The sequence below is a fragment of the Chamaea fasciata genome, unplaced genomic scaffold (genome assembly GCF_029207755.1).
Source record: "Chamaea fasciata isolate MVZ Bird 193981 ecotype frontalis unplaced genomic scaffold, bChaFas1.0.hap1 SCAF_26, whole genome shotgun sequence".
In the NCBI taxonomy this organism is placed as follows: domain Eukaryota; kingdom Metazoa; phylum Chordata; class Aves; order Passeriformes; family Sylviidae; genus Chamaea; species Chamaea fasciata.
The window spans coordinates 347,398-359,497 of NW_027094111.1; the positions used below are offsets into that span (position 1 = coordinate 347,398).

General features: G+C 55.4%; 1 protein-coding gene across 2 annotated transcripts in view; it reads left to right on the top strand.

Annotated features, from left to right (window-relative positions):
• The first annotated feature begins 4,937 nt into the window (after positions 1-4,937).
• WASF2 (WASP family member 2) overlaps positions 4,938-12,100 on the top strand; it is a 30,479-nt gene continuing 23,316 nt past the window's right edge. The window contains exon 1 of one of the 2 annotated variants that reach the window (XM_066204364.1): positions 4,938-5,037. The gene's annotated coding sequence lies outside the window, so the exon portion shown is untranslated. The remainder of the gene's footprint in view (positions 5,038-12,100) is intronic. The other variant, XM_066204365.1, reaches the window with a different exon arrangement.

Genomic DNA, 12,100 nt, shown 5'->3' on the forward strand with positions numbered 1-12,100 from the left:
AGCGTTTGTTTTTCTGGGGGCCCTGGGTGTGAGTTATCAGCAGCGGCAGAAGCGCGGTGCTTCCCGGCCGGGAGTGCACGCCGGCTCCTCGGGGAGGGATTAAGGGGATTATATTATTATTTGTTATCACTGAGGGGGGGAGGAAAAAAGAAGAAACCTCCATTGCTGGGAACTCTGCCTAATCGGAGCACAGATTAGCTTCCTGCCTCCGACCAGCCAGGATGGGCTCCCCTGTGCCCGTCCCACTGGCAGTGGGAGCCCACTGGGGTGACATGGGGTCACAGAGTCCGCAGGGGTCCACCTGGCCCGTGTGGGACCAGTTTCTGGACATGCCAGTTACTGCCCGAAGCAGCTGTCAGGGGGAATGGCAGCTCCCTCCAGCTCCCCCCAGGACTGTGGGGACCATCACCCCCATCCAGGCAGGGTGACACCCGTCCTGGGAGATCATCCCACGGGGCAGTCAGGGCAGGGCCAGGCAGGAGGGGCACTCTGCCCCAGGGATGGTGAGAGCCACCTCCAAGGCTCTCGGTGGGGGTGAGCTCATGGCCATGGCCAAGGTTTTCCATCTCCTCTGGCCATGGTGGGGGGACCTTGGATGGTTTGGGGGAGATCTTGGCAGGCTGAGAGGAAGCTGGAGCTCAGCTTGGCAGCACAGGCAGGGGACTCGTGCCTCCCTCAGCAGAGGGATGAGGGTGAGATCCCAGCGTCCCCAGAGGATGGGGACAAGCTCAGCCCTGATGGGTCCTGTGCATCCCCTGCCCAGGGGCCTCTGGTGGCCTGGGGATGGAGATGCCCCTGGACATCTGGCACAGAGGAGTCGCCCTTGTCCTGTTCTGTGGGTGCAGAGTGTCACACCACAAGGCAGAGGAGGTGTGGGACCACCCTGGGTGCTCTGGGAGCTGCTGCAGTCATCTCAGGAGATCCAGCGATTTCTTCCCCCCTGTTTAAGCCCCCATCTCTCATCTACAGGCCCAGGAGTCCCCGCAGAACAGCCTTACACATGCACATCTTGAATTTTCCTTCCCCAAACCCCCAGTTCCCAGCAAGCAGGGCCGAGCCAGGTTCACACATGGGCCGCAGGCACTGGGACAGTCTCTCTCCGATTTTCCCTTGCCTAGAGCAAGGCTGAAGCCACCACCCCGCTGCAGAGAGCCCATCATTAGAGCCCCTTCCACACACCCCATCCACTGATAGACCCACGATTTCCTTTAGTCTTTTATTTACACTTTATTGCTCTTGTTTTTGCACTGGCAAAGCGCTGCTGGAGAGCACAGAAATCCTTCAGATCTCGGCTGGCAGCAGAGCTCTGCCTAATCATAGTCATTATCTGGAAGCAGGTAATGGGCATCTTTCCCATGTTAATTTGAAAACAGAATCAGCAGAGAGCAGGACACCGGGGACGGATCATGTTCCCAGCACCAGCCACTCCCTTTGGACGGTTTTTGGGTGGCTTCGTGGATGTTGGGGTGTGGGTTTGGGATGGGGGAACTCAGAAACCCAGGCAGAACCACGTGCCAAGCCTCGTGGCTCAATAAATCAGCCAGGAAAGGGGCTGCTGGCCGGAATCCCGCATGGATGGAGCCTGTCCTTGCTGCCACAGCACTAAAATCCCCTGGCCTTGTTTTTTTGGCGGTGAGGAGGATGATGGTGGCTCTCCCTCCTCCCTGCGCCACCGTCAGAACTTGCCCCCGTGGCTGGGTCCTTCGCTAACAAGGACTCGTCCCTTTTATCCCCAGCGGCAGGAGGGGATGGGGATGGAGGTGAGAGGCGAGGATTTCTCCCGGGGCCGGGAGGGGAAGGCTGGGTGGCGTTGGAGTTTCTTTTGCTGAGATACCATTAACGAGTGAGCAAAGGTTGCGGAGTCTCCATGGAGACAAGACAGCAAGAGAAGGGAGCGGGTGTGCGCTGGGTGAGAGCTGATTAGTAAATGTCAGCGGCACAGCCACTGCCCGCGCCACGCTGGCGCGGGGACGCGCCGGGCACCCCCGCACCGGGCACCTCCCGTGCCTCCCGGGCACCTCCCGTGCCTCCCGGGCACCCCGAGCATCCCGGGCACCCCGAGCATCCCCCGCGTCCTGCCCGTCCGCTGAGCCCGGCCCCGGGTACCCCAGGCTCCCCTCCCGCCCCCAGTGCTCCATTGCAGCCCGGGTGTCCTGTGCACCACAGGTCCTCTGCCGTGTGTCCCTGCATCCCAGGCACCCTGGGCGGCCCGTCCACCCCGTGTGCATCATTTCATCCGGTTTATTCCGTGCATCCAAGGCGCCCCGTGCGTCCCAGGTGCCCTCTGCATGCCGAGTACCCTGTCCATCGTGTGAGCCCTGTTCCACCCCCGCTATCCCAGGTGTCCTTGTGCATCCCAGGTCCACGGGAATCAGGGATGCAGGAGAAGCCTGGGGAGCATGTTTCCAAAGCATCCTCACAGCTCTGGTGCTGACAGCCCTGGCTCCTTTCCCACAGGGAGCAGGGATGCAGCTGTGCCTGCTGGGATAGGGGCAGTTGGCCAGGGAAGAGACATCCAAGGCTTCAACAAGCTGCCATCTCCTCCCTCCCACGGAGAATGTCCCCTTTCCCAATCCCTGAAGCATGCAGAGAAAGGATGAGGCTGGACCTGCTGGATCCCACCTGGTTTTCAGCAGAATCCAAGCCCAGGCTGAGGGAATCTGGACCGGGATGAGGCACTGATATGTGCCAGGGTCTGTCTGGGGTTATCACGGGCTTGGACACGGCTGGAGCCCACCTGGGAGGGAGGTGGGAGGCAGGAGCAGCCTGGCTGCCCTTCCCCATCCCCTGGAGCATCATTTACCTCCAGCAGAACACAGGAAAGCACCTGGCAGGCAAGAGCACCAGGGAAAAGAGTGTCTGGGGGCACAGCAGCAGGGAGGGGGGGCTGGATCCTGCAGTTTAGCAGGTTTTATTCAGCAGCTATAAACAGAGCAGGAGAGATAAAGGTTGCAGTGCAGATACAGATTAGGTAGGTCCCTTGAGGCTGTGACACCTTGAGATAGAGGCAGATCTTCTTCAAGGGAACAGCTTGCTGGCAGCTTGGAAAACATGGAGCCGAGCGGCCTCCAGCAGCACCTCAGCCCCTGCTCCACACCCACAGGGGAGAGCTGGGGGTGCCAGGGCAGCATGGGGGTACTGGGGCAGTATCCCATGTTCCTCATCCATCCCGTGTGCCCCACTGCATCCCAGGTACCCTGGACACCCCGTGTGGATCCCAGGCCCCACGGGCACCCCGTGTCCCCCGGGTGTCTGTGCAGGCCGGGCCCTGGGCACCCCATCCAGCCCGTGTGCCCCGTTTCATCCTGCCAGGATGTGGCACAGGGCGGCACCACGAAGCGCTGACCATCCTGCAGAGGTGGGACTCATGGAGGAAAGTGGTGCAAAAATCAGGCAAGAAACGGCCGTTTCAGTGTGTGTGTGTGCCCATCCCTCCCAGCAGGATCCGGAGGGATGGCGGCGGTGCCAGAGAGACCCCGGGGCAGGGGCAGAGGAGGCACAGAACCTCTGGTGAGTGACCTTGGGGCGCTGGCTCTGCCATCACGGCTCCCACATGGATTTGTTTGCTTCCTGGCGGGAGCGCCGGTGATTTACTGCCCGTGGTTTGGTTTAAAGCAGAAGCAGAGAGCAGGAAAGAGATGGATGTCTGTGCCAGTGCCCTTCATCCCGCTCCCTCTTCCCCATCAAGCCCACAGGCTGGGTTTGATCCTCAGGCAGGGAGGGAGGATTTAATATCCAGGTGCACCAGCAGGAACATGGCATGCCTTGTGGTGGAATTTCTCATCAGATCTCTGCTCCTGCAGTTTCTGGGGGGCATTAGCATCACCCCGGCTCTGCCGAGGACCAGGCTGAGTTGCAGGATGGAACTGGAAGTGTTCAATGCCACACTGGACAGGGCTTGCAGCAGCCTGGTCTAGCCAAAGTTGTCCCTGCCCGTGAGTTTTAAGATCCTTTCCAACCCAAGCCATGCCAGGACTCTGTTTCTGTGCTGCGCTGGAGGCCGGGCAGGAAACGGCGCTTTTCCGAGCCCCGGTGTGACCCCCAGGTGCTGCCACGCCCCCGTGGGACCGGGATGCGGGACAGTGCCCCCCCAGCAGGGCCTGGCCCCTTGTCCCCAGCAGCTCTAGTCGCTACTCCAGGCTCCTTTAACCCCGGCTCCGTTCCCAGCTGCATCGAGCCATGGGGAGAAGCGCAGGCGGGAGCCGAAGTCAGCATCGCGGCGGGCTCCGGCGGCCATCGCCCTGCGGGGCCGGCCAGGAGGGCGGGGGCTGTCCCCTGGATCCCCGGGGAGCCCCGGGACGGGAAGCCGCGCTGGGCTGGGGACGCCCTCCTCCGCAGGGGGCTGCAGGCGGGCCGGGGGTCCTGGGAGTCCCGGCAGGACGGGCAGCTGCCGGGCTCCGGTGCCGTGGCCAGCCCAACACTGTCGCTGTCACCTGCGGCCGCTGCGACCCCCGCCCCGCCCTGGCCTGACACCCCCGCTCCCCCAGGTGGAACTTTCCTCGCAGGGCGGGAGACCATAGAGGCGAAAGGGAACACCAAGGCGGAGCTCCCCGGGGGAGGTGCGGAAGTGACACAGACCTCCTTCCTCCAATGCCACTTGGAAGGGTATCAAGTTCTGGCTTTCATAAACAAACAGAAATATTTTTAAGATGTCGTAACTGTGACTGGTGGCGGGGTTCTCCCCTCCGTCGCTGTAACCTGCCCCCAGCCCGCCCAAGGTTCCCCCCGTCTATCTCTCCTCATGGTACCCTCCTCCCTATTTACTCTCTTTGCGCGGCCGGCTTGGGCGCGGCTCTTCCGCTGCGCCAGCTCCGTACGAAAGTGGCGTAGGACGGCTTTGATGGACACGGAGCCGCAGCCAATGGCGCGGCAGCAGCTGCTGGCGGACAGCCAATGGCGCGGCGGCCCGGCCGCCGGGGGAGGCGGGGCGAGGGCCCGCCAGGGCAGGGAGGGGGAGTCGTGGAATGGCGGACGGGCGGGCCGGCCCGCCCTGGTGGTAGTGAGACCGGGGGCGCGGAGGGGACAGCCGCGGACAGGGTGAGTGCGAGAGGGGCGAGCGGGCCTCCCCAGCCCCCCCGGGCTGTCTCTTCCCGGGGGAAAGAGGCAGAGGCGCTGGAGTGGGCCGCAAGGCCCTTGCCAAATAGTGAGTTTGGAGGCGGAGGCGGGCGGTGTTTCCTGCCACATAGTGAGCCGCCGCTGCCGCGGTCCCGGGCGGGGGTTTCGGGGGGTCTGTCCCGGTCCGGGGCTCCATCCCCGGCCTGACACCTGCCCAGCCCCTCCCGGGGGCCGCGGTTCGGCGCGGGGCCGGGCTGGCCCCCGGGGCGCTGGGGTGTAGGGGCGGCTGCCCGGCGGGGCTGAGCCCCGTGCTGGGTGAGGGACGTGCCGCCTGCGGGGCTGTCCCGAGGCCTGGCCGGGGTCTGCTGCCCTGCGGGCTCCCGGGGCTCTGGCACGGCGGGGAGCCCCGGGGACTCGGCAAACGGGGGGGTCTGCAGGGTCCCTTTGAGTGGGGAGCGGAGGGGACCCTCCCTGTGCTGACATTTGCTGCCTGAGTTTGACTTTGGGACTCGTGAAGTCGTGTCCAGAGCCTGTCTGGGTGGGAGCTGGGTGCCCTCGCTGGAGGCAGCCTCTCTGCCCTGCCTGTGTTCCAGCCCCACTCCTGGCTGCACCCCTCGGTCTGTCTGGGAACACTTTCAAGTGTGTGTGTCACCCCCTTGTCTCTGGACCATCCACAGCAAATAACATCTAGAACTACTTGATGTGACCCCCTGTGGGTGCTGGAGCGTGCCTAGGGGAATGTTTGGGGTTTTTCCCTGAAAAAAGGCTTGGGGTAGGGTTGGCTAGTTGGGTTTAGTGCACTGACCTCCTGGTGGCCTCAGACCGTATTTCTTCTAGAGAAGAAATAAGTTATTAGGAAATGTCCTTGTGGTTGTACCTCACCAGCGTTTGGGTTAGTGTTGGGGTTACTTTGGGATACACGTAGTCTGGAGAAGGGTGAGGATTGCAGCCTCTCCCTGTTAGCTGTCACTTGACTACAGGGACCTTCCTACGGTAGGATTTTTTATTTCCCTGTCAGAATTTCACATTTGCCCTTGCTGTTTTGCTTTCTTTAGAAGCAACAACAGAATTGGGCACCTCTCCATAGGTCAGAGCACTGGTGGGGCTGAGGGATGTGCTAATGCTGGGAGTTCAGCACCAGGAAACACGGAAAGTCTTAAATCTTTCAGCACTGCGGATGTTGGTGGATGTGAAATTCTATTAATAATGGTTAAAAAACCTTCTGTTAAATACATCAGCTGCAGGCAGAGTCGTAATTGATGGAGCCCTCTGTAACCCTCACACTTTTGTGTCCTTCCTGAAGACTCGTGAGAGGGAGAAGTTGAAATTAAAAGATGCTGGAAGCCAATTGAAGGGTACGGATGTGCTTCCCTGAGACAAAACTGATGCAAAAATGTTGCTTTTATAGAATCATGGAATGGCTTGGTTTGTAAGGGACCTTAAAGACTCTCATTCCACCCCTGCCATGGGCAGGGACACCTTCCACAGACCTGGGAAGTCCCACTGTATGGGAAGTACCGAGCCCTGTGCGCTCGGTCACATGAGGAAGGGCAATGGTTGTGTTTTCCACCCATTTTCAACATCTGCAGAATCAGTTGCTGCTAAACACTGCAGGAATTCACAACGCTGCGTTGCGACACTTTTCGTTCTGATTCGTCCCTTCCTGACCTTGAGTGGGTTTTGCCATAGAAACCGACTCCTGGTTTAATCCCAAACTGAGTTAAAAACAAACCAGAGCCAACATCTCCCCACGAGAGCACGGCCAGCGTGTCCAGAGGGTGACTCTGAATCCCCCCCGTGTCCAGGGCCAAGCAGGAGCGTTATCGCAGCACTGGGGGAGAGCACACCGGGCACAAAGTTCTGGGCACTTTGGGGGTTTTGTTTCTTTTTAAGGAATGTGCTTCAGAACGTGAGGTTTGAGTGACAGAGCATGACCTGAGCTCGCAAGAGCCGCCTGACGCTGATCTCAGCTCCAGCTGCAGTTGTCACTGTTATCCCGGGGTGTGCTGGTGATGGTGGGATCAGACTTTCTGGGATTTACCTTCCAAAGCCTTGATTTCTGCACGATTTAAAGCCTGGAGGAGTGGGTACAGCAGCTCCCTTGTAGCCCACCTGACATGAGGTGGAGCCTTGCTGTGCTTTCTAAGTGTGGATTGTCAGAGGATAAAATTATAGCGGTGAACTCAGTGTAAAATTTCCCCTAAAGTATATATTTTCCACTGGTTCTAAAAAGAACTGTGATATTTTTCTTTCTTGTTTGGTAATGAGATCAAAAAGTAAAAGTCCCAAATTCCATTATTTTAATCTAACGAAATAAAACCTTTCTGGTGGCTCATGCCAGTATAAAACTGGTTTCCCTATGACTAATGTGACACACCACACAGAAATGGTGTATTTTTGTGAGTTACAACTCAGAAGGTATTTGCAGACAGTGATTCATGACAAGGAATACAACCCTTCTGATCAGTCCCAACCCAGTTTCTCAGCGTGCTTTGAATATATCTCATTCTTCAGGGCTGGTCTAGGAAAAGTTGATTTCATTCACCAAGGTTAGATAATCACAGTGTGTGGGTGGAGGGGTTAAAACTTCGGTGATTGCCTCATGTGCATTAAGTTACAGCAAGAAATCCCTCTCCTGGGTTTATTTTGTTATATTTTCGTGGTGATAGAAGAACAAAGGTTGGTAGGATTAATGTTTTTAAAAAATTCCAGTTTTCTGCGACAGATTGTAATAAAGAAGATTTCAGCAAGTGTTAAGACTTGGCTTTAATCCTTCCACATAGTTTCTCTCTGTGGGTTTTCTGGACTCAAAATGTTTAATAACTCTAAATGCAGGGTTTTGGGTTTGCCTCTGCTTGGTTTGATGATAATACTGAGCCCTTGGTCATTCAGCTGAGCAAAATACGTTGCTCATGAGTCAGTCACAAACCAGGAAAGGGATTGAATGGCGATTGTGTTTGCATGTGCTGTGGATAAAGTTCCTGCTGTCCTCATGCAGAATGGCACACCAGGAAAAAGCACTGCCAAAAGCTCCTTCTGAGGGTTCCAACAGCCACAACGGGCCCTGTCCAGTGGCTCAGCTCTGCCCTTGCTCTTTTGTACAGATTCTGCAACAAATGCACAGGAAACAGCCCCAAAGTGACACACTGTGAAAACCCAGAAAGGCAAAATGCAGCTATTTTCCCAGCCTGTCTTCTGGTGTGTTACTGTTTTCAACAACACTCTGGCTGAAATGGGATCTCTAGTAAGAAATTTGTGTATTTGGGTGTTTACTCTCACTGTGCAAGGATAAATATTTGTGAGATCAGGGCCTTAGTTACCGCAGATTAACATTTATTTAAATACTTTAGGTATTTATAAACACAGGATTAAAAAAGGCGTGTGGCAATGGCTTCTGGGTAATAAGCAAATGACTGCTCAGAACAGAACCACCCTGGTGACATTTACTTCCTTTTGTATTTTTGCAACTCTGTGTAATAAAAAGACGTGTTGGCTCTTTTCTGAGGACAGGAGGCAGATCAGGCTTCACTGTGAAGGGAGTGCTTGCTAGAAGGTGATCAGATTCAGGCCTAATTCTCATTTATATGACATTTCTTTTTCCATCTGAAGGTTTGCAGGGTATTTTTTTCCCTGCCTGGGAGGCAGTGGGAGGGGAGGTCCCTTCCCAGAAGAACTTAAATGTGAACTTCCACATTATTTTCTCGAGTAAGCAGAGTGAGCTGTTAATCACATTCTCCATCCCAGCTCCTTCCCCACAGTAATGGGCCTGAGAAATAGTTCATCTAGATCCTACCCTAATTCCTGAAATTGTGGGAAAGCTCTCTGGTGTTAGGTTACTCCTGGAGAAGTGGTGGAGCTCAGATATCCAAAGTATGCATCTGCCAGGGGCTTTGATGAAGGAGCTCTAAAGCACCAGGGAGCTCGATGGATCTCTCACAGATGGTTCAGTGGTGACCTGCTCTGTTCCTTCAGTGCCTTCTCTGTCAACTCCTCCTCCACCGCAGCATCCCAGACTCTTTTTGGGGAGAAGTGGTGCTCTAAGGGATGCTGTCACGCTGGAGATGCCTGTGAGGCAGCAGCAGTTGGCATTGGCTCTTGAGGGCTGGAAGTTCTGCCTGGGAGGCTGTTGCTGTGTCAGTGCTTCAGGTGAGCTCTTCCCAGGTCACCTGTTTGTGAGGTTTGGGTTCTCCTGCGTTCCTGTTGGAGGCAGTGCACAGTCCAGAATGGGTCAGACACAGAGCCAGCCACTAAATATGGTTTGTTCTCACTGCTGCTGTAAATCAAACCTAAACCATCAGTTATTAGTTTGGTTTATACTGAAAGTGCTCCATAAGAACTGAGGTATTCTCTTGCATTTGATCATAGAACCCAGAACATTTTGGGTTGGAAGGGACCTTAAAGCTCATCTCATTCCTGTGCAGCATGGAAAAGCAGGGAGAGCTCTTGCTCTGTGCTTGCCTCGTTCCCATGCTCTTCTCTTGCTGCACCTGGTACCTGGCCATGGTGGAGAGAGTACATGGAGTGTCTGGAGGCTGGGTGGTCCAGCGTGGCCCTTCCAAAGTCCTGTGACTTGTCTCCTTCATTCACTGATGTTCTCAGTGATGTTCCAGTGTGACCTGCCTCTTCCAAGCCTCCATTTCTCCCCGCTCATCAAACTGGGCTAATGACTGTGACCTTTTGTTTGTAAAGCAAAAGCAAAAGGATCAACAAAATACTGGAGCTTATTTACTATCATTACTGAAATGATGAGCAATGCCACTTTGCAGCACTTCAAAGAGGCTGTGCTCATAAGATGCTGGAAGTCCCTTGAGAGAGAAAATGTTTCAGATGGAAAAAGAGGAGCCGGAGTATTCCTCACGTTCTCCTCTCCTGAGTGTACTCGCTTGCAAGGCATGAAGGCACTACCCCCCTTCGGCCCTCTCCTCTCCCAGCTGGGCGCTTTAAAATAGTGCTGACAAAATTGGCTGGTTTTGGTGAAGGCGAAACTCGCTGGTGTCACTGCTCCAAGTTCTGCATAAATTGTTCCCATGCTGTGGAGTTGTGCAAAGTACTCTTGCTGACCTATTGTATTACCACTAATAAGATTGAATGTGGTTTTAATTTCTCATTTCCTCTTTCTCTGGATGCCCGTTTCCTACTACTTAAGAGTCTTAGTCCAGGTCTCTCTGTAGCAAAAGTCTCTTTCTGCCGCTCCGAGAATGAACGATGCTTTGCTTTCAGAGCGCTCCGCACTGGAGGGCTTTAAGTGGCATTCAGAGGAGGCTATCAGCCACAATATCTGATGTATTGGTGTGGCTGCAGTTCATGCATGGAGTGAAAAAAATGGGATTTAATTGGGAGGGAGGGGGAAGAGCGGCCTTGGCTGAATGGATGGGTGAAAGTTCCCCGACCACCCCTTAGCCCAGCAAAGAGTTGGTTGAGTGCTTGCCAGAGCGGAAGCGAGTTCCCTTTCAGGCACCCTGCCTTTGTCACCGTAAGAAAAAGCACACACGCACTGGTATGGGTTTGGCCTTGCAGCTGCAAAAAAAAACCAACCAGGCGAGAGAGAACCATGCACACACCCAGATCCTGTTCTTTCAATACCAGCAGCTGTGGAGCCGGTGCTTTGCTGGAGGAAAGCGTCGAGCGATAAACACAGCTTGTGGAAAACCTTTACCTTCTGTCTAGGGCAGCATGAAATCACTGGCCGCTTCCCTTCTGCAAGCTAAATTAAAAACGGCTGTAATTAACTTATACAAAATAGCCTTTTGGTTGCTATTGAGAATTCAATATTGTATCAAGGAGGTTACATCTAGGGGCTGGCTTCACATGAGAGGTTTCCATAAAGAGGCTTATTATAGACCTTGTGGTAAGCTTGGCTATAAAGGCCTGCATCCTTAGCATCCCTAATAAGGTCTAATCTCTCTTTTCCCAAAAAGATCAATTCCATAAAGTGATGATTCCCCCTCTACTCCGGAACCTGGTGCACTGCATCCAGCTCTGGGCCCCCAGCACAAGAAGGACCTGGAGCTGCTGGGGCAAGCCCAGAGGAGGCCATGGAGATGCTCTGAGGGCTGGAGCCGGGCTGGGAGAGCTGGGGGTGCTCACCTGGAGAAGAGAAGGCTCCCAGGGGAACCTTAGAGCCCCTTCCGAAGCCTAAAGGGGCTCCAGGGGAGCTGGAGAGGGACTTTGGGCAAGGGCCTGGAGGATGGTACAAGGGGGAATGGCTTCAAACTGAAGGAGCAGGTTTAAGCTAGATTTTGGGAAGAAATCCTTTCCTGTGAGGGTGGTGATGCCCTGGCACAGGGCTGCCCAGAGCAGCTGGGGCTGCCCCTTCTGTGGAAGTGTCCAAGGCCAGGCTGGACAGGGCTTGGAGCAACCTGGGACAGTGGAAGGTGTCCCTGCCCATGGCCGGGGGTGGGGTGAGATGGTTTTTAGGGCCTTTTCCAAGCCAAACCATTCTGGGGTTTTATGGTTTCAAACACCCTTGAATAGTTCTGGATGGTCCGGAGCCTGGAGTTTGCACTGGAGATTACATAAGGTGAGATCACTGCTGGGCTCAGAACACGCAAAATGGAAACAACTACAGTTTAAACTGAATATTTTTCTGCCTGTCCCAAGGAGATTTCACAGGCATCTGTCACCACAGCCAAGCTGAAACCTGACCCTGCTCTGTCAGACCAGGGGGGCTGATCGAAACAGTGGGGCCTTGCTGGAGTCTGCTGGAAGGTTGTTCAGTCCCGCTGGCTGCAGGGATGGAGAAAGTGAGTCCAGGGATTGTCATGCTGTTGAGCAAAACCAGAGGACTGCTCCTCGCAGCTTCCTGCAGCTCTGCCTGCAAATCCCACATGGCAGCCTGGGATCCTGGGCCGTGCCTGTGCACTGCACAGATGGCTTGTGCACACACAAACGCTGCATTCAGCATTTCTGTGGGATCAACTGGACACTGCCATGGAAGAGCTGGGTAATCCCAGATGTGGAGCAGGGCCCCTTCTCCCCCAGCCCTGGTTCCTCTCCCCGCCCTTGAACAGGACAAACTGTAGGTGTGGAGGAAGAGTGCCTGGAA